The sequence below is a fragment of the Acomys minous genome (genome assembly GCF_964271855.1).
Source record: "Acomys minous genome assembly, chromosome: 16".
Lineage (NCBI taxonomy): Eukaryota > Metazoa > Chordata > Mammalia > Rodentia > Muridae > Acomys > Acomys minous.
In genome coordinates, this window is record NC_140498.1 from 94,415,716 (window position 1) to 94,438,362 (window position 22,647).

General features: G+C 50.4%; 1 protein-coding gene across 1 annotated transcript in view; it reads right to left on the reverse strand.

Annotated features, from left to right (window-relative positions):
• SVOP (SV2 related protein) overlaps nucleotides 1-22,647 on the reverse strand; it is a 62,246-nt gene that overhangs the window by 39,343 nt on the left and 256 nt on the right. The window lies entirely within an intron of this gene.

The following is a 22,647-nucleotide window of genomic DNA, read 5'->3' on the forward strand; positions in this document are numbered from 1 at the left end:
TTCTCTCTTCTCTCTTCTCTCTCTCTCTCTCTCTCTCTCTCTCTCTCTCTCTCTCTCCCCTCTGTCTCTGTCTCTGTCTCTGTCTCTCTCTCTCCCCCTAGATCTGCTCCTCATAGCTCCTATGTACTCCAAATCTTTGTGGAAAATGCTTTGGGGTGTTTTGTTTGTTGGTTTTGTTTTTGTTTTTAGTTTTTCAAGATGGTTTCTCTGTGTTATCTTGGCTGTCCTAAGCTCACTTTGTAGACCAGGCTGGCCTCGAACTCACAGTGATCCACCTGCCTCTGCCTCCCAAATTCTGGGAGTAAAGGCATGCACCACCAGGACTGCTTCACCCTAACCAATTTAAGTGTCCTGCTCAGTGGCATGTCAAGTACTCACAGCCATCACCCCTATCTCTGGACCTGTTTCATCTTTACATCTCAAACCCTGTCCCCTGAAGCCCAACTCCCCATTTCTTCCTGCACCCAGCACCCAGCACCCAGCACTCAGCACCCAACACCCAGTACTCAGCACCCAGCGGTTGGCATTCTCCACTCTCTGTGAATTCCACTCCTCTAGAGAGTTCACATAAATGAATCAGAACTTTATTCCTGTTCTTCTTCAGTCCTGAGAATTTAATCTAGGGCCTTGTGCATAGGAGGCTGTTTTTACTTTTAAAATTGTCAAAGTTTCACTAAGATACCTAGGCTAGCTTTAAGTTTACTTGATAGCCAAGGCTAGCCTTGAACTTGTGATTCTCTTGCCTCAGCTTCCTGAATGTCTAAGGTTACTGGCCTGAACCACTAAAAGCCCAGCTTCTGATGCCTTTGTAAAGGCTGAATAATATTCAATTGTATGGACGTACCACAGTCTGCCCGTTCACCAGTTGACAGAGACTCAGGCTGTTTCTATTGGGAAGAAAGCTGTGACAAACACGGCTGTACAGATTTCTGTTGGAGTTTTTTATTTTACTCCTTTAGGGTATAAACTGATGAACTGCCAGAGTGGCCTGTGCACTATTCCCACGGGTTCCTGTTTCTGTATGTATTTGCCAATTGCGGCTCATTCCCGTTTGTCTGAACACAGACAACTGACAAGTGTGCTGAGGCAGCTAGCTCACTGTGGCTTTCATTTGCATTTTTCTTTTTTAAAAAATACGTTATTAAAATTTAAAACTGTGGCTGTGTGTATGCACACACTCCACATCACACGCTTGAAGGTCGGAGGACAGTTCTCTCCTCCTACCACGTAGGACCAGAGCATCCAAGTCAGGTCGCCAGGTCGGTGGCAGCAGCCCTTTCTGGCTGAGCTGCCTGGCCAGCCCTTCATTTGCAGGCACTGAGCTGCCAGGGGCTCTTTAAACACCAACTTTGGAGCAGTATGCTTGAAATTAAATACCTGTTTTCAGATTCTCTCTATGTTGCCCGTGATGGCTTCAAACTCTCCCTCCTCCTGCCTCAGCCTGCGGTGTGCTGGGACTCGAAGCCTGTGTCAGCACAACCTGACTTCTTGTTCCCATTTGTCTGACTTGCAAATATTTTCTTGAGTCCCTGACCGGATGCGCACGTGCCTATATGCACAGCACCGCGTACCTGCGGGGGCCGGAGACAACGTGGCAGGAGTCAGTCCTCCCTTTCCACTGTGTGGGTCCCTAAACTAAATCAGGTCCTCAGGCTTGGCAACAAGCACCTTTGCCCTCTGAACCATCTTGCTGGCCCTTGGCCCTTCTTCTAAAGGTTTACAGGTTTTGTCTTTGATGCCCTGGGAGCTGGTTTTTGTAGATGGTGTAAGTTTAGGGCTGATTTTCTTCTGCTGCCCTTTCCCGTTTAGGCAGTCCTATGCCCATGTTGAAAGCCACCCATATCCAGGGTTTGCCCCCGGCTTTGCGGTCTCTTGAGGCAAGTGCCACACGGGTTTTACCCATTTAGCTCTGTAGCAGCTGTTCTTTTTAATTATTAAAAAATTATTTTTTATATCGGGACCCATGAGGCATCTGTGGTTTTTGCTTTCTGGCGTCCTCTTGAGTCTCTATGTGAATTCTACAATGGACCTTCTCCCTTCTGGAAGGAATGCAAAGTGGGTGTCTGCGCCAGCGATTTACTGAGAAATGGCCCTGGAGAGACCATGCGCCGCAGTGGGGATTGAGAGACAGCAGGAGACGTGGTAGAAAGACTCCACTAGCTCCCTGTGGAGGCTGCAGCAGGGACGGTCCCCACCAGAGGAGTAGGGACCCACATATGGGCCACCTCCATTTCAAAGGCCATGCATGACCTCCAGGATAGATGGCTGCCTTTGGCCATAGGTGGCCCTTTATGGGAGGGACCCTCTCAGCAGCCAACACTGGAAACTGCTGGGCAGGTGCCAGCCCAGGAAAGGGATCTGTGCGTCCCTGTCCCCCATTAATAAGGGAAATTTGCAGTGCTACACAATTGTGGAGAGCTGTTACTAGTACACCTGAGCCAGCACCAAGTCACATAGCTAGTGATAAATCAAGCTTGCTAGAAGCCAGGAGCTGTGTAAAGCCCTTGCTGGTGTGTGTGTGTGTGTGTGTGTGTGTGTGTGTGTGTGTGTGTGTGTGTGTGTTTTACGTGGGTTCACGTTCATGTGTGTGTGTGCGCATGCACGTGTCTTTGTGCATGCATATGGAGGCAAGAGGTCAACATCAGATGTCTTTCTCTGTATTGCTTTCCACATTATTGTTTTTAATGTCTTCTTGAGATTTTACTTATTTTTGCTTCATATATGTGGGTGTTTTGCCTGTATGCATGTCTGTGTCACATGCATGCAGTGCCTGTGGAGGCCAGAAGGGGGCATCAGAGTCCCCTGTTGCAGATGGAGGCAGATGGTTATGAGCTGCCATGTGGGTGCTGGGAACTGAACCTGGGTCCTCTGGAAGAGTCGCCAATGCTCTTAACCACTGAGCCACCTCTCCAGCCCCTCCATCTTCATTTTCAGTGAACCTGGAGTTCATGGCTGATCAGGTGTTTACCTGTCTGACTCCACCTCCTGGCACCAGGATTACAGGTGCACAGTAAACAAGCTGTGTGTTCTGGGGCGCAAACTCAGGTCCTCAGCTTTCACAGCACCCACTTTACAGGCTGAGCCATGCTCCTCAGACCCTGATGGCCCTGAGTTTTAGAAGAGTCACTCCCTGTTACCCTGACAACCAACCTATGTGTTAGGTTCTAGTTCACGGATGTAAAGTGCTCAGAGGAAATGAGTGCAGGGCCCGAGGTGAGCAAAGAGAACAGCGTTCTAGAGCCAGAAGCCAAGCACAGCCCTGTCCCCGCCTAACAGCCTCTCCAGTCGGCCACCATGGTACAGGGGTCGCCAGAAACCTAAGCTGTCTACAACACAGATGCCTGGCCCCAAAGCTCTCCCCTGCGGACTGAGAATTTTCACTCTGAAGTTCGTGGGAGCTGCCTGAAATCCGAGAAGAGTTTGTGTCACTCCCGGGACCCTTCACTATGAAGCAGGGCTGCCAGGGGGACCCAGTGCCAAAGAACCTCCCGGTCCCCTGTGGCTGAGCCGACTGTCTACAGCAGACCCTCAACCCAGGAGGCTAAGGACACCGGGGTCTGACCAGGGTCCCATCTGTGTGGAGCTGGACGGCAGGTGTCCCTTATGAACACAGAACAGGAGATAAACTAACCTCCTTCAACTGGGGTGGGGGTGGGGGACGCACAGCTGAGAGGGGGGTGCACGCCCCTCTCATCCCACGTCTTGAGAAACACCTGTCAGAAAGTGCCTGGTCTTGCTAAGATTGTGGGGTGGGGGTGGGGGTGGGGGACAACTCGGGCTGCTGGCAGAGGCCACACAAGCTAGGACCATGCTGAACCCTGATTCTCATGCACCCTGTCTAGATTGGGCCATTTGTCAGCACCAGTGGGCTAAGTGTGCCCGTGACAGCTGGCCAAGCTCAAGCCACCCGCGGGTAAACAACAGGCTCTGAAAAGTCCTGAGTGTTTCAAAGTCAGTGAGCCCCTGGAGAGCTGGCCCGAGCAGGCTCCAGCCCAGCACAGCTGTGAAGTAAGAAAGCCTTCCAGTTACTAACACAGGCCGCAGAGCACGTGGAATCTTCCCCCTGAGATAAAGCCAATTGCAAGAGGACTGTGAGTCTGGCACACGTGTTACATGTCCAGAGCTGGGGTAGGGGGAGAAAAGAAGGGCAGTTTGCTGGTTGCCAGGAGCCGGGCAGTTGCCAAGCAACACCGAGTGACTTCCTAGTGGGGACCAGGTTTCTGTTTTGGGTAAGAGTGATAAAGCTTTGTGATACCTGAAATTCCACTAAGTTGTACTTTTCTTTCTTTGTTTCTTTCTTTCTTTCTTTCTTTCTTTCTTCTTTTTTTTTTTTTCCAAGACGGGGTTTCTCTGTGTTGCCCTGGACTCACTCTGTAGACCAGGCTGGCCTTGAACTTACAGTGATTCACCTGCCTCTGCCTCCTGAGCGCTGGGATTACAGGCGTACGCCACCACACCTGGCGCAAATTTTTTCTTATTTATTTTTCTGAACCAAATGAACATAGTCTACCTAAACTCTCAGCTCTTAACACTGCACTGACACAACTGGAGTGCATTTGTTCATTTAGTTGACAAATACTTACTGACTGCACCAGGCAAAAAGGTGCTTTTGGACCAGGCATGGTGGTGTACGCCTTTAATCCCAGCCCTCGGGAGGCAGAGGCAGGTGGATCGCTGTGAGTTCGAGGCCAGCCTGGTCTATAAAGTGAGCTTAGGACAGCCAAGGCTACACAGAGAAACCCTGTCTTCAAAAACCAAAAACCAAAAACAAACAAACAAACAAACAAGAAAGAGGGGTTGCTTCTAGCATTTTAAAGGTGAAATAGAAATGGACTGACCCGTCCAGTCACAGCATCCTGCCCTGGAAGGGGACCCACAGCACAAAGCCAGATACCTGGCCTGATGCCGGCTCGATGCACCCGAAGTCCTGGTTACTCTGGAGGTTGAAGCAGGGCACCCTGAACAAAACGGTGAGACCCTACCTCAAAAACCAAAAGCAATTCACTCCCCAGGTGTGTGTGCACACGTGTGTGCGTGTATGTGTGCGTGCGCGTGTGTGCGTGCGTGTGGTCTGCTATAGTAGTCACAGAAAATGAAAACGTAATTATTGGAGGAGGGTTTGGTTTAACTTCTGTTGCCATGATAAAACACCCTGACGGAAAGCAGCTCTGGAGAGAAAGGAGCTTATTTCAGCTCACAGTTGCAGGTCATGGTCCAAGACTTGGGGGGAGTCCAGGCAGGAGCTTCAGACAGCAAGTGCACACCGCGCCCAATCAGGAGCAGAGAGAGAGAGGAATACATGCAGGCTCCACTGCTCCGCTCTTACACAGTTCAGGAGACACACACACACACGCACACGCACACGCACACGCACAGGCCTAGGGAATGGCGCCGCCCACAGTGGACTGCTTCTTCCCACATCAGTTAACAAGAGGACCCCTCACTGAGACTCTTCCCAAGTGACTCTAGGTTGCATCAATTACAGCTGACCAGGGGCTGGAGAGATGGCTCAGAGGTTAAGAGAACTGCCTGCTCTTCTGAAGGTCCTGAGTTCAATTCCCAACAACCACATGGCTCACAACCATCTACAATGAAATCTGGTGCCCTCTTCTGGCCTGCAGGTGTTACATGCAGGTAGAACATTGTATACATAATAAATCTTTTTTTTTTTTTAATTACAGCTGGCTCAGGGGTTAAGAGCACTACTTGTTCTTGCAAAGGAACAGGGTTCAGTACCCAGCCCCTACATGGAGGCTCACCATTTCCTTAGGCACCAGGCATGCATGTGGCAAATAGACATGTAGGCAAATCTTTAATAAAAAAGAATAGAAGAGTATATACCACAATGCACAATGTGCCAACAACACTATCCAAAAGTAGAAACAACCCAGGTGTGCACTGGTAGGTGGATAGATAACCTGTGTACATCCACACAATGGAATACTATACAGCCTTTAAGAGGAAGCAAGTTCTTTTTTTTTTTTCCAGAGCTGAGGACCAAACCCAGGGCCTTGCGGTTGCTAGGCAAGCGTTTACCACTGAGCTAAATCTCCAACCCCAGGAAGCAAGTTCTTAACATGTTACAACTTAGAAAAAAAATTTTTGGCTTTTTGAAAGTTGTTGGGTTTTGTTTTTTGTTTTTGTTTGTTTGCTTGCTTGCTTGCTTTAAATATCCTTGGCTGCCCTGGAACTTATAAAGACCCACCTGCCTCTGCCTCCCAAGTGCTGGGATTAAAGATGTGTGCCACCATTGCTTGGCTAAAACCTTTTGTTTTGTTTTGTTTTGTTTTAGACAGGGTCTCTCTGTGTAGCCTTGGCTGTCCTGCATTCACTTTGTAGGCCAGGCTGGCCTCAAAATCACAGAGATCTTCCTGCCTCTGCCTCCCGAGTGCTGGGATCACAGGTGTGCGCCACCATGCCTGGCGGCTAAAATCTTAAAATACTTAAAAGTAATTACACTAGGAGAACAAGTTAGACCGAGGATGGGCATTTCACGGGTCTGCTGTTATGAGGGGACCCAGAACAGATGACGTCATAGGTAAAAGAAGAACAGTGGCTCCCAGGGCCTGGAAGAAGACGGGGCACACAGTGGGTGGTTTTATTGCTTGTTTTACATTTATTCTTTTGTTTCTGAGACCAAGTCTCCCTAAGTAGTTCAGGCTGGCTTTGAACTCATCCTGCTTCTGCCTCTGGCTCCCGTTGCCTGGGGCAACAGGTGTTTGCTGCCTTGTTTTGCTCGGGGATCGGTGTTTAGTAAGGACTAGAAGGGTGAAGCTGTGAGGAGGGACACTGTAGGGGACGGGCTGTATGGCCAATGTATGGCCAATGTTCGGCCATCTTGTTGGAGCCTAGATTCTTCTTTCTCCAGCAGTCTGCCATTTACCAGACACCAGCTGACCCTGTCGTGGTTCAGCAGTTAGACTAAAGACAGGATTTAGACGGAGCCACCCTGTTGTAGTTTAACAGATTAGATAAAGATAGCAAAGTATTCGGTGTGGCAGGATGTTGTGACCTGCTTGGAATTCCTTGCGTCTTGAGATAGCCTGCAGCTGGGTTGCCATTGCAATATGCTTCCCTGCCCTCTGCCTCATAAAAACTCTGTGAAATTTTTCAAGAAACGGGGTTTGATCAGAATCCAGACTTGCCCCCTTCTTCGTGTCTAGTGTTCTGTCCCTATACAGGAAATTTTTCCTCCTGAGCATTAGTCGAACCCCGGCGGGCCGAGGCAGGATACGGTGGTGCCACTGTGCCCTCCAAAATGTCAAGACAATTTATGCATTTTTGGTGGGGGGTCTTTTCTTTCTTTCTTTCTTTTTTCTTTTTTTAAGATTTATGTACATGAGTGCTCTGTTTTCATGCACACCAGAAGAGGGATCAGATGGTTGTGAGCCACCATGTGGGTGCTGGGAATTGAACTCAGGACCTCAGGATGAGCAGCCATCTTCCCAGCCCGTGCCAAGACAGTTTTGCGCAAGGTTTTTCTACCAGGATTCTGAGACCCCACTGAAGGGGAGGTAAACCTGTTTCTGTTTTCATCCCAAGTGTGGGACGGAGAAGAGGGCAGGATTTTACCACTTAGATGTGAGAAAGCAGGATATTTTTCAACTTAAAAGTGGGACTGCTTAGTTGGGGAGCTTGGTTAAAAAACACCCTTAAACGGACTAAGAGGATATATTGATGAGCCGGAAACAGGAGAGGAGGCTTTTGGTTGGGACCTGGTTTTTGGCGGTTCAAGCCTGCACTTCAAGAGGCTCCTAAAGAGAACTGCCCCAGGGAAAGCTTCAAGGCTTTGGATTTCAGCTGAGGCTTGAGGGTCCTCCTGGTTCCAACAGCGAGTTTGGTGGACTTGCTGGCCTGCTGAAACTCTGCTGACTACACCAGGGACTGATATCCTTAAGGTTTCATTGTAGTGTTTTTTTAATATCCTTTTCTGGTTGTTTGGGTTAGTCGGGTTGTTAAAGAGGTAGGCTCATTTAATAAGTTCATAATAAAAAATAATGGATTAAAGAAACTGAGGCTATACCCGACCCTTGTGACTCAGGGACTTCAGGGTGACCCTGAACCAGGCTCCCTGCCTTCCTGAGGAGCTTGCAGAACCTGGCCTAAGGTTGTGGATTCCAGCCCCAGCACCCCCTAAAAACAGACTATCAGGTCTTGGCCCCACCCTCCTAAATCAATGTTTGTCATTTAACAAGAAGCATTGCCCTGAGGTGGAGGGCTAGAGGGCTATGTGAGGTCCTGAGGGGAGAAACCCCATTTTCTTTTCCTTTTGGACTCATTAATTTTTGGCATTTTAACCAGGACATCTGATTGCTTTGCTCCATTTGTTTCCCGGGCGCCGAGTCAGGCTATCTTTGTGCTGAGCATGCGTACAGATGACGGACTGTGAAGCGGTGGGGCAGTGGGCCGGATGGACAAACGTGAGGGTGATGAGTGGGAAATAACTCCTCCCCCCACCCCCGCCCCCTGCAGGCTGTTTGCAGTTTCTCTCTGGAGGCCTTCAAGAAGCAACTTTGATTGTCAAGACCCGTCTTCAGATATGAAAAAGAGATCTTTGAAGTTAAGTTAGATTCAGCCAGCCAGGCTATATTTCAAATCTGTTGGGCTCCAAAAAAAGTGTAAATCAACTGTGTGAGCCAAGGTTTCCTGAGGAGAGGGGGATGTTAAAGAGAAATCAAACAGCAGTAGCATATGCTGAGAATAGAAGGGTGCGTGTGTGTGTGTGTGTGTGTGTGTGTGTGTGTGTGTGTGTGTGTGCATGTGTGTGTGTATATGTGTGTGTGTGTGTGTGTGCGCGCGCTCAAGACAGGGCAGCTGTTGCTGTTTGGATTCTTGGCATTTAAATAATATGTGTGTGTATTATAATTTACCAAAATAGACAAAGACATTTGTTTTATCTGCCTTTGCTAGTTAAGAAAGGGAAGAGTGGGCCAGGCGTGGTGCCTTTAGTTCCAGCACTGGGGAGGCAGAGGCAGGTGGACTGCTGTGAGTTCGAGGCCAGCCTGGTCTACAAACCAAGTCTAGGGCAGCCAAGGCTACACAGAAAAACACTGTCTTGAAACAAACAAACAAACAAACAAACAAGAAAGAAAGGGAAGAGCTTGAGGAAACAGCTGTCCAGCTGGGTCTTGTCTTACGAGGAACCTTAAGTCCCTGCGCCCCCACAGTTGCTGGATAAGGACGTGGGTATCTGGCCCTCGTTCCTCGAGTCCAGGCTGGAAAACGAAGCCTGACCCCATCTGTGATCACCACAGGGTAGTGTTTAGCATCCTGCAGGCAGAGGGTCCACCTCAGAACAGAGTCCACAGTGCCACCACAGACTACGTTGGCCTTGACTCTCCCTCCCCACGCTGTCCAGGAGCTGTGTGACCCAGGGCAGGCTGCTTCACCACACTGAACCTGTTTCATGGCTTTGAAGTAGAGACAGCCCTTGCTGCCTCATGGGGTTGCCATGGGGACAGAAGGTATCACCGTAAAGACAGTGTCTTGAAAAAACTGGTGGTGACCATGCTACAAAGTGGGACAAAGGCCACGTGGTTCTAACCCTTTTCTCACAGGGACACCTCAGAGGTGGCTGCCCGTGAAGCGCTTGCCTAGAGAGTAGGGGGGCAGGGAGGTCCATGGTTGAGCTCCTAAACCCACTTTTAAAAACATCAGGTGTGCGAGCAAACATATATAATCCCAGTTCTGGGGAGCCAGAGACAGGCTTGACAGCCGCTTTAACTCGGCCAATGAGTGCCCGTCTCAAAGAAAAGGGGATGGTGGCCGGGACACAGCAGCCATATTGTCTCTGGTCCCTACACATGTGTACAGACATGCGTGCAGCACCGGTGTGTTGTTATAAAGGTATAGACAGGTTAAAAGACCCAGTGAGCTTTACCCGCTTTCTCTCTCCTCTCTCTCTCACCTCTTTCCCTCCTCTCTCTCCCTCTCTCTCTCTGTCTCTCTCTCTCTCTCTGGGGTACCCCTCCCCCCTTTCCTTCTCTCCCCATGCTCATACAATAAAACTTGTCCATCTTCAAAAAAAAAAAGCCAGGTGGTGGTGGCCCACGCCTTTAATCCCAGCACTCAGGAGGCAGAGGCAGGTGGATCTCTGTGAGTTCGAGGCCAGCCTGGTCTGCAAAGCGAGTCCAGGACAGCCAAGGCTACACAGAGAAACCCTGTCTCAAAAAAGCCCATTGAAAGGATGTGCTCTGCTTACAGCAGTGGGTGTCACTGGGAGTGGGGGACGGGGGACAAGGACGGGTGGACGTGCTCCACAGACTGAGAAATGGTGGTGAGTAGGGGCAGGAGGCCTCAGGACCCAGTGCCAGCTGAGCTTTTGCTGTCTTAGGACGAGTCCTCTCTGGAAGGGACAACATGGCGGCTTCAGTGTGAGATGCCCCTCTCCCCGCCCCCCACAGCTTCTGTTTGGGATGAGGTTTGATCCAGCTGCTGGTGCTTTCTGAGAGGCTGAGGGACCTTCAGCAGGGGCCTAGCAGAAGGAAGGCGGCTCCTGGGGTGGGTCCACGTGGCTATGTCCTTCCTGTCACCGTCTGTTTCCTGGACTCTGTGGTGTCGACAGCCTCTGTCACACACCTTTGCCACCATGAGCTAAGTCTTCCCACCATCCCTCCCTCACCACGGTGGCCCGGTAGCCACAGAGGCTGAAATGAATAAAAGAGTCATTAGGATGTCATGTCGGGCATCTGATCACAGCTGTGCAAGGGTACCTGGTACAGGTGACAGGCCTCTCAGATGTCAAAGATGTTAGAATCCAGGCTTCCAACATGGTCAATACTGGAAAATGGGGAGAGGGAAAGCCAGCCCAGGCCAGAGGGAGGCTGTGTGGGCCCCAGGTGACTGGGGTGGGAACCAAAGGGCTGTGGGGTAGGGGGTAGGAGCTTTCTCTCAGGACCACTGTGTCTGCTTCTGCAGTCTTCCAGTCTCCTGGGGAGATACCTGTAGGGCTAACGGTGACCAGGATCCCTGGCATACACAACCACTCCCCCTCAGCCTTGTCCCAGGTGCCCGTGTTGTTTGGCACTGGGGCCTCAGGAATCTGAAAGCCTGTGATAAGGAGGCTGTTCAAGCAATAGAAACTGCCAACATCACTGACAAATGGCCTCGCCTGGTCTCCTACAGAAATTGGCCTGAGGCCTTCTTTATTTTTATAATTTATTTTTACTTTACGTGCATTGGTGCTTGGCTGGCATGTCTGTATGTCTGTGTGAGGGTGTCGGGTCCCCTGGAACTGGAGTTGCAGACAGGTGTGAGCTGCCATGTGGGTGCTGGGAACTGAACCCGGGTGCTTTAACCGCTGAGCCCCGCCTCTCCAGCTCATAGATTGCTGTGGTTGGGGAAAGGTTGCTCAGGGACGGGACCTCTTTTTTTTTTTCTCCCCACTATCTGAGATTCTGACATAAGAAAGGGACCCTTGTTCAGTGTGAACCCAAAGAGTAGAGCACGAGCTGGGTGTATAAGGAGTGGGGAGACAGGCTGCAAGCTGGCGTAAAGCTGGCCCCTTGTCACCCAGAAAAATAGATTAAAAGGCTGTTTTAGGAGGTGGTGATGCAGCAGAGGATGTGGGGACAGGTGGGTGCCCACATGGCTGGATCAAGGGTAGTGCTTAAATATGTACGCATTGCTGCAGTGGGCCAGAGGCAAGCCTGAGGTGCTGACTGCATCAAGTCCTTAGAGCGCTGCACATGAGACTCTGGGTCCAGTACTGCAGCCTCTGAGGACTTAAAAAAAATAAAAAATAAAAACACTTATTGCTGGGCAGTGGTGGCACACGCCTTTAATCCCAGCACTCTGGAGGCAGAGGCAGGTGGATTGCTGTGAGTTCGAAGCCAGCCTAGTCTACAAAGTGAGTCCTAGACAGCCAAGATAACAGAGAATTCCTGTCTCAGGAAAAAAAAGAAGACTTATTTTACTTTTATTTGTCCATGCCTGTGTGCACGTGCACAGATCCATGTGTGCAAGCACAGGGGCCAGAGGGGAGTGTTAGATCTCCTAGAGGCGGAGTTACTGCCACACGCCCTGGGCATTGGGGACTGAACTTGGGCCTCTGTATTAACCCCATGGCCCCTCTAGCCCTGTGACTTTCCTTTTTTTTTGTTTGTTTTGTTTTGTTTATTTGGTGTTTTGTTTTGTTGAGACAGGGTTTCTCTGTGTAGCCTTGACTGTCCTGGATTCACTTTGAAGACCAGGCTGGCCTCGAACTCACAGCGATCCGCCTGCCTCTGCCTCCGAGTGCTGGGATTAAAGGCATGCGCCACCATGCCCGGCTGTGACTTTCTTAAAAGACAGGCTGGCCTCAAACTCATGATCCTCCTGCCTCAGCTACCTGCCTGCGCCACCGTGCTAGCCTTCAGCATGCATATTCTTAGCCCCATAGGTCAGTGTTTCCCCACCGAGGCCAACAGCCTCTTGGAGAGAGCCACTTAATCACTGGCTGCCTCTCCCTCCGGCACAGATGCCCTGCTCCCCTGCAGGGCGGCTCAAGGACTCCAAGTTCAGTGAGATGCTGAGAATATATGTCCACAGGAGCCAGAAACACACTGCTCATGTCGGATGCTATGCCTTTGAGGGTCCCCCCTCCACTTGTTTGTTGGTTTGGGAATTCTGGCTTTCTGTGGAGTTTTGTTTGTATTTCCCTGTCACACCCCCCCCCAGCACCCCTGTCACCCCTCGTGATCTCAGACCTGCGAAACCGACGACTACCTTATATATGCATCTGTTATCTTCTCCACTGTGGCAGATTGCTTGAGAAAAACAATTTAGGGAGGAGGAAGGACTTGTCCTGGCTCGTGGTTTGGAGGGACACGGTCCGTGATAGCTGGGGAAAGGTTTGTCGCCTGCTGGGAGCTTGCCTGTGCAGAATAGGAGACAGGTCAGAAGCAGGGTCAGGCTCTAACCTGAAGGCTGCCTCGGGCGCCTCAGTTCATCCAGCCAGGCCTTCCGTCCTAACCACCACCAGGACTTAGAGACCAGACATTAGCCCGGCCCTGCAGTGTGGTCTCCCACAGTCCACATGAGAATTTCCCATCAGCCTCTGCTTAGGTGTTCTAAGGTTTCCCCAGAACTCCAAAGTCTTCCAAATTCCTACAGCAAACCAGTTCCGAAGGCCAGGAACCCTCCAGCCAGGCTGAGCACAGCAGCACGTCACTTCCCGGAACCAGTTGGCCTGTGTCAGGGATGTCTCTCATGCTGTGATGAAACACCCGGAGGAGAAATTAGGGGAGGGAGGGTTTTCTTTGGCTCATGGACTGAGGGCATGCTGCCCATCACTGTATGCCTGTGGGCACTCACATCTGGAGGGATCAGGAAGGCCAGAGCAGGGCCAGGCTATAAACCTCAAGGCCAGCTCCCCAGTGACCCACATCCTCCAGCTAAACCTCACATCCTCAAGGTGCCACAGACTCCCAAGGCCAAGCCCTCAGCTGGAGAGCAAATGTTCAAATGAGTAAGCCGGTGGGGACATGTCACACTCAAACCAAATGATCACAGCTAGTGGGCGTCCATGAGGCCCATACCGTGTTCCTCTGTACTCACTCATGAGTGGCCACTCAAAGAAGCACTGTGCCCTGGAGGTAGGACTCCTTACTGTCCCCACCTCACAGAGGCTGAAGCTGAAGCCTGGGAGGAATTACAACCTGACCAACAGTCCTACAGAGTCAGCAGGAAAGTTAACTTTGAACCTGGGTCTGCTTGAGCAAGAAGTGCCCCCCCCCCCCCCGGGCAGCCCCGGTTGGGCCATCAGTGGAGCTGTCAGGAGGAGGCAGGCAGGGTGCCTGGCCTGAGCTACAGCTCCCGGCTCATTGTGGCGAGATTTTATTTATTTACTTCGACAGGAGCTCTCTCACTTGTGTAGCCCTGGCTGACCTGGAACTCACAGAGATCCTCCTGCCTCTGGCTCCCAGTTCCCAGGATTAAAGGACTAAAGGTGTGCGCCGCCACACCCAGCTGCAAGCTTTTATTTTATTCTTGTGTCTGCATGGTGACTGTGCAACAGGGACCATAAGACTGAGTTTTTGCCCTGTTGGCTCTCAGAATCTCTTGGTGACGGCATACAGGCGGTGAGGGAAGATGCAGGTGCTGGGACCGGTTGTGGCACTTAGTGGCCAGGGTCATGGCTAAATACTAACAGATCTAGTCAGAAACGTCAGTCACATCAAGGAAAGATGCCTCTGTTACATGTCAGGGAGTGTCATGGGAAGGGCAACGTTAGAGACTTGTTCACCAGCCTCTGGGAGGTGGTGGGCCTGTGGGAGGAAGTTAGGTCATTGGAGTAGACCCTTCCAGGTCCCGGCCATCTTCCTGTCTGTTCTCTGTGCTTCCTGGATTCCTTGAGGTGAGAGGCTTTCTCTGCCACACAAGTCCTGCTGCCAAGATGTTTGTCACCTTTCCACATTCCCAAGGCAATGGAGCCAATTAACCATGGGTTATCTCAAGACAATGGAGCCAACAAGCCATGGGCTATCCTAGGGCAATGGAGCCAACCAGCCATGGGCTATCCTAGGGCAATGGAGCCAACCAGCCATGGGCTATCCTAGGGCAATGGAGCCAACCAGCCATGGGCTAAGACCTCTGCAACCATAAGCCAATCATCTTTTCTACTTTTAGGTTGTTTTCTTAGGTAATTTTATTGGAAATAAGGAAATCTTACTAACCTGTCTGGACTAAAGAGTGAAAGAGCACCTGGCCGTGGCAGTGCACACCTTTTATCCTAGCATTTGGGAGCTAGAGGCAGACTGTATATTCTGTGAATTTGAGGCCAGCCTGGTCTACAGAGTGAGTTCCAGGACAGCCAGGGCTACACCAAGGAACCCTGTCATTAAAACACACACACACACCCGCAAAAAGACTGCTAATAACAACACAAGAACAGTCACATGATGTGAAATGGCACCAGGCACACCCCGAGAGAGGTTACAACCAGGGGCCAGCGAGATGGGCAGAGGCGCTTGCTGCCAGGCTTGATGACTGAACCGGCAGGACAAAAGTGCCGCAGTGCACGTGGGCTCAGCAGCACCTAGAATCTGAAGCAGACCTTGGAAAAGGAACATTCTGGTGGTTACCAAGGGCTGGGGGACGGAAGAGCTGAGGAGGTGTCTTCGAGGACACGGGGAATAAATTCAGGAGCACTTGAAGACGGTCAAAAATAGATTTTTAGTGTTAGCCCCACAAAAGTATAAAAGAAAGCAAGCACATGACGATGTAATGTGAATATGTCGAATTTGGTCTCTGTGTGGCAATGTGTACATCTTCAGGACAGTGTGTTCTACATGCCGTAAATACACTCAGATGCCCGAAGCTTTAGAGATAGTTATTCTGTCAGTAAAGTTCCTTGACTTAGTCAAAGGCAAACAGACCTGGGTGAGGAAAGGAGTCTGGGCCAGCAAGATGGCGCAGTGGGTTAAGAGGAGCTTGCAACCAAGCGTGATGACCTGTGGTTCCATCCCTCAGCACCACAGGGTGGAAGGAGCAGTTGTGTGACCCCCACATACATGGCCACACACATGAATGCATGTACACTAAATATAAATAGTAATTTTCAAATAGATAAGGAATCTGGTTTCCCCAGTGGCTGGAATCCCAGCAGTGCTGTGTAACCCTGTTTACCCCACTGTAAGGAAAATCCTGCGGCCAATGGATGGGCCTTTACGATTTGTTTTGTTTTGCTCTCATCACAAAGCTTTCTTAATCCTTTGGCATGCATAAACTGGTCTATATTGGAGTCCAGTAATCCAATGTGGGGTGGAGATTGTGCCTTGCCCCCACACTTGAAATGCTCAGTGGCTCCCGTCCCTGTGAACCAGTGTGGCTCAGGACGTAGCATTGACCTACAGAGTCAAACACCTGAGTTCAGTTCCAGCATCAAGATAGATGAGTCTGTGAGGGCAGGCAAGATGGCTCAGTGGGTAAGGGGGCTTGCCACACAAGCCTGCAGACGCAACTCAGTTCCTGGAGCCCAAGTGGACATGCAGAGAATTGGTCCACAAAGTTGCCCTCTGGTCTCCACACACACGCTGTGGCCCAGCACCTACACACACATCATGCACACACAATAATAATGGAACTTTTAGGTAATAAAAAACTACAAAACAGGAAAGGTTAGCTTGATGTCACCCTTGGAGGATGAATGGAGACTTCATTTTTTTTTTCACTTAGGCAAAACATATGTAACAAATTTTTTAAATTATGTATACAAATCTCATTATAGATGGTTGTGAGCCAACATGTGGTTGCTGGGAATTGAACTCATGACCTTTGGAAGAGCAGTCAGTGCTCTTAACCTCTGAGCCATCTCTCCGGCCCCCAATATGTAACAAATTTTATCTTGCTGCTTGCTCTTTTTTTATTTTTATTTTTTGGCTTTTTGAGACAGGGTTTCTCTGTGTAGCCTTGGCTGTCCTGGACTCTCTTTGTAGACCATGCTGGCCTTGAACTCACAGCAATCCACCTGCCTCTGCCTCCCCTGCTGCAATTAAAGGTGTGTGCCATCATGTCCAGCTCTCTTGCTGCTTGTTTTAACACACACCTGCAATCCCTGAACCCATGATACGAGGGGTAGGGGGCTTAGGAGTTCAAGGCCAGCCTTGGGTACATAGTAAATTCAAGGCCAGTTTGGGATACTCTGGACTTATGAGATGGTATGGGATTTGCACACATCCTCCTATACACTTTAATGTATCCCTAAATTACTTTCAGTCCATGTCAATGGGGTCACTGTCATAGAGACAGACTGTCATTGAGAGAATGACACCAAAGCCAGACTGTGGGAGCTCAGTGAGGGCGCAGTGCTCCTCTTTGTTTTGAACCCAGAGCTGGTTGGCCCCTACTGAGGCCCCACTCCCCTGTTTCACAGCAGCCATGCATTTCCCGCTCACACAGGCCGATGAGGGATTGTGACCTTTACAGGGTCTCATTGCCTGCATTAGGGCTTTGTCTGTTTAGGACTTACAGTGGACAACTGGTGTGTGTGAGGGAGGGAGGGTGACCAGGAGCCACAGGAAGCTCTTGAGCAGGTGGCATGATGGTGACATTCCACATGGAATAGAGGTGTGGCCCACATGGGTTGGAGGTGTGGCCTATGTGGGATGGAGGTGTGGCCCACATGGGATGGAGGTGTGGCCCACGTGGGATGGAGGTGTGGCCCACGTGGGATGGGAGCCTCTGAAAGAAGAGGGATTGTAGAGTCACTTTCGGGGGGCTGGAGAGGTACTTGATGGCTAAGGTCACTTGCTGATCTTGCAGAGAACCAGGGGTTGCTTCCCAGCACTGTGTTGTCCAGAGGGTCATCATAACTTTGGGAACTACAGTTCGGGGAGCTCCCACACACACAGTGCACAAAAAACTCATGCAGGCACACACACATATATTTAAAAATTAAAGTTATTTATCTTTAAGTAAATCATGCAACTGCAGGCATTTCTGCAAAGGAGACTAGCTTTTGCTTGCGTTATTTCCTGAACAAAATAAAGTCCAGGGACCCAAACCACAGCAGAAGACGACAAGAATTCCAGAAGCATCTCTTGGAGGCCCGCTGCCCAGCGCCTTTCCCTGCTCCTGCAGCAGGCCAGCCATGAGGGGGAAAGCAGACTCCCAACTTCCCAGATGAGCACCTAGCCTTGGGAAGATGAAGTCAAAGGCCAAGAAAAGCACCACAATGGTAAGTGTCAGAGGCAGGATTTGAACCTAGCACTGCCAGACTCAGATTCCCCCACTTTATTAGTTATTGAAGCCAGAAGAAACTGAGGTCAGAGTCATGCTCATTGGGAAGATGGGAAATGGAGGGGCTGGGGGTCCCTGCATGCCCTGTGGTCTTTTGTGAGACACACTACGCTTTTCCCACTCAGAACTTTCTCCTCATAAGGTCTCCTCTATCTGGAATGCGCCACAGCGGCATTGCTTCTGAATAGTTCCTGCCCGTGTCTGGAATCTCTCCTTTGATCTCATTGCTGTCTAGAACCAGGATCCCTGCACAGCCCTAGGCTATGCGAGCATATGAGGCTCCTGTTCTGGCTATGAGTGTGACACACTCGATGCCCACCTCTTCTCCCAGGCCCGGGCTGCACAGTTACAGGAATGGCCAGGATATATACCCCACGTATGGTGATAGCCCCTAGCCACAGATTTCGTGTTTTTATTTGTACTGTTTTTTGTCCCAATCAGCGTTAACTACCAACTGGTCACACAACCTGAGAGGAAGGCCTCAGGTGAGAAGAAGCCCCAGATCAAGTTGGCCTGTTTGCCTCTCTGTGGGGAACTGTCCCGATTGTTGATTTACATAGGGAGGTCCAGCCCACTGTGGGTGGCACCATCCTCTAGGCAGGCGGTTCCCAACTGTGTAAGAAAGGTGAGTATACCGCTGGGTGTCGTGGTGCGTGCCTTTAATCCCAACATTCGGGAGGCAGAGGCAGGTGGATGGCTGTGAGTTCGAGGCCGTCCTAGTCTACAAAGCGAGTCCAGGACACCCAAAGCTACACAGAGAAACCCTGTCTCAAAAAACCAAAAATAAATAAATAAATACACCAAATAAATAAATAAATAAAAAAGAAAGGTGAGTGTAGGCCAGCAGTCAGCAAGCAGCATTGTCCGTGGTTCCTGCTGTATTTCGGTTGTGAAGTGACGTCCCTGGTTGGAGGTGATGCTGTGTAGAACAGGAAGTGGGCCGCTTCAAGATCCTGCCCTGGCTTCCCTCACTGATGGTCTGTGATGTGGAACTGAGGCCAGATAGACAAACCCTTTCCGGGCTGGGGATTTAGCTCAGCGGTAGAGCGCTTGCTAAGAGCCTGGGTTCGGTCCTCAGCACTGGAAAAAAAAGAAAACAACCCAAACCCTTTTCCTCCTTGATAATGCAGGGGTGACACAGCTTATTACAGCTGCAGAAATGTAAGCAGAACAATATCACTCTGCGTGAGTTATTTCACGTGTAGATTATATCACCTGTATACATGGCCAGAGGCTACCATATTGTGGCTATAGACGGCAACACCTTTAAGGCGTGGACCATGTTTCCTTAATCACCCATCCAGTCCTTTGTACCAAGGATGGTATCAAAGTTAATTAGCCGGGCATGGTGGCGCATGCTTTTAATCCCAGCACTTGGGAGGCAGAGACAGGTGGATCGCTGTGAGTTCGAGGCCAGCCTGGTCTACAAAGGGAGTCCAGGACAGCAAAGGCTACACAGAGAGACCCTGTCTCAAAAACAAAAACAAAAAACAAAACCAAAGTTAAACTGTTGAGTGCCCAAGCATGGAGGCACACACTTTTAATGCCAGCACTCTGAAGGCAGAGGCAGGTGGGTCTTGGTAATCTCTAGGGCAGCTTGGGGCTCTAGGGCAGCTTGGGGCTCTAGGGCATAGTGGGGCTCCAGGGCAGCCTGGGGCTCTAGGGCAGCCTGGGGCTCCAAGGCAGCCTGGGGCTCTAGGGCAGCCTGGTCTACCTAGTTCCCGGACAAGCACAGTCATCTGAGGGCTGGGGATGTAGATCTGTGGTAGAGTTCTTCCTTAGCCTGCAAGGAGGTAGCCCTGGGCTGCTCCTTCATCACTGAAAAGAAAAAACATTAACCTGGAAAAGAAATCTCCTAAACTGGTCTCGCACAGGTTCATGATAAGAACAACAGGCAACCCCACACACACACACGTGTGTCCACTGCAGACAGCAGGTGAATAAGTGCTGTGTGGGGTCCTAACCGGGCCATCCTGGAGCTGGCTGTGCAACAGGGCCTCCAGGTGCACAAGAGGCTCGCTCGCTCCCCTGCCCAAGCCTGCAATCTGCTTACAGGCTTATGATCTATTAGTATCCACCGTCCCGCAGGAGCAGGTCTGTTTCAGAGTCCACTCCTGCCAGCACTCTGAATATTTTTTAAACCATATTGCTCAGGGAATCTGTTGCCTGCAGTCTGCGCATAATAATATGCAAGGTATGGTCTGAGGAATATCTAAGTCGTGACGTGTAACCCACCCACATTTACATGCCTGCCTGTTTCTTTTAGCTTCTTGTTTTTATAAATGGAGGTCAGGCTGTATAGGCTAATTCTGACTTCATTCAAATCTTATCCGTGGTTTGCTTTTTTAAAAGATTTCTGTTGTTTCAAGATGAGGTTTCTCTGTGTAGCCTTGGCCATCCTGGACTTACTTTGTAGACCAGGCTGGCCTCGAACTCACAGTGATCCGCCTGTCTCTGTGTCCCCCTGAGTCCTGGGATTAAAGATGTGCATCACTGCACATGGCTTAAAAGGAATTTTTTTTATATGTATGTGTGCCTGTATGCCACATGTGCAGGCGCAGGTGGCCTCAGGGCAGAAGAGAGTGTCAGATGCCCTGGAACTCGAGTTACTGTGATTGTGAGCCACCCAACATGGCTGCTGGGAACCAAACTCAGGCCCCTGGAAAAGCAGCAAGTGTTCTTAACCGCCACCCCCCCCAACCATCTCTCCAGACCCTGGGGTTTTAAAGCAGCAAACATAATTACCTTTTATAAATGTTTCAGACTTAACCAATGGTAAATCGCTAATGTCTGTTGCTTCGTGTCAAGCACTTAGCACATTCTCACTTAGCCTTCAGAACAAAAACATATGAGCCAAGTGTGGTAGTTGTTTTCTTCAGTAACTGAACCTGAGTGTGCTAACCACATACTGTGCCTCTGTCCACCTGTCCCCAATCAGTCCCTGTCTCCCTGTAGCTGGAGAAGCTAAGTCTTAGATAGGGGTCTAGACCCCTAATGACTTGGGGGTCTAGATTTGAACCCAAATCTGCCTGGCTCGTAGCCAGTGTTTCCTGACGGTGCACCATTTAACGTCTCCAATAGGTAGTGTATGCTCTTCTATCTATAAAAACATGGAGAGAATTTTTTTGAGGTGCGGGGGGTGGTGGTGGGGTGGGGGACATTCCAGACAGGATTTCTCTGTGTAACCTTGGCTGTCTTGGGACTCAGTCTGATCTTGAACTCATAGAGATCTACCTGCCTCTGCCTCCTGAGTGCTGGGATTGAAGCCGTGCGCCACCACTGCCCAGCTTACTGTTGTGTTATCACCATCATCATCATCACGCACGTTTTTGAGACACACTATGGCTTGGGCTGGCCCAGAGCCTGTACTTCTCCAGCCTCGGCCCCACAAATGCTGGGGTGACAGGACCACATCTCTAGACCCAGGTTCAAGGGTCTAGACACATGTCAGCTTCCCTTTCCTCACCGGTTCTGCCTATTTAGCTCTGGGGATGATGAGAGCCAAGGTCTTGCGCATGGTCGGCAAGCGTGCTGCATGAGCCCCGTTTTCACTCTACGAGCGTGGAATATCAGACCTACACGCGAGGAGGCTAAAAGCACACGTGTCTTTTGCCAAGCTCACCTGCTCTGAATGGTCTTTGGAAATTCCTCCCACTAAAGCCAACCGTGTATACGTGTTCTTACTCTGAGCACCAAACGCTGTTTCGGTTTGTGGACTATGGTGGTTTTACTTGGGGCAAATCACTTGGCTCTGTGAACTTAACGTTTGGGCTCCGTGAGAGGGGCATGGTTTCCTCAAGGGGTCTATACTCTTGACATTTGGGGGCGTCAGAAGCGGTGCCCTTTACCATTGTGAAATACAACTTTGTCACTAGTTGGGGGTAACTAGCGGAGCTAGTAACAAAAGCTAAAAAATACAATTACAATTAATGAGAATTAATATTACCCAGGCTGAGAGGCAAATATGATAACCCTGGGAGCACTCAGAGCCTCAGAGGGCAGGATCGGCCACACTAAAGTCGCCTGGGAGCATTCCTCAGTAGCTTGGGGGGGGGCAGTGCACACCATTTTTAAAGTCGGCAGCACACACACACACACACACACACACACACACACACACACACACTCTAACAATACCCAGTCCTTTCCAACAGACCCAAACGGAATTGACTTCCACCTGCCAAATGACGAGCGAGCCTGAAAATTAGAACAGGAACCTTGGAAACACTCTTAGTGCCCTCTTCAGACACTTGGAATTTGCTTAACAAATCACCATTGCTGGGGCAGGGAGGATACCTATAAATCCCTCTGAAGGCCTCTGGCTTTTCCACTGCCCCTCCCTGTGTGTTCTGCCCCCCCCCCAATCCCCTGCCGCCAAGATGCTTAAGAGTATGCCAAGGCTTACTCCTGCCAGCTCGCCCCAAACCCTTCATTCAGAAGGCAGAAGTCTCCAGCCGCTGCTCAGAGCCCTCTCATTCACATGCCTCACAAACAGCCATCGGTGCTGTTTAGAAAGCAGTTTGCAACATCACATCTTTCCAAAAGACCTTGCAGGGTGGAAAAATCAGGAATTGCACAGTAGGAGAGAAAGGCTCAAAAGGACAGATGTCAGCCCTCGCCAATTCAGCCCACATTTCCAAACAGCATAGACCTCAAAACCCCCTCTGGGCTGAAAGCCATTTCAAGGGAAAACACAGAAACTAAGGAGTCTCACAAGGTCCTGACAGATCTTGTTGGGGGCGGGGGGGGGGGCGCGCGCGGGGGAGAGGGTAGATGAAACAGAAGCTGGGCTAGGAAAATGGCTTGTCTCCTCCAGGCCCAATTCTTCCATCTGTAACAGCATTTTTCCAATTCAGGAGGCCGTGCGGGGATGCACCCCTGCAGGCTTCGCTCTTCTAAAGGGCACCCTGGCTGCCTCCCTTCGCCCCC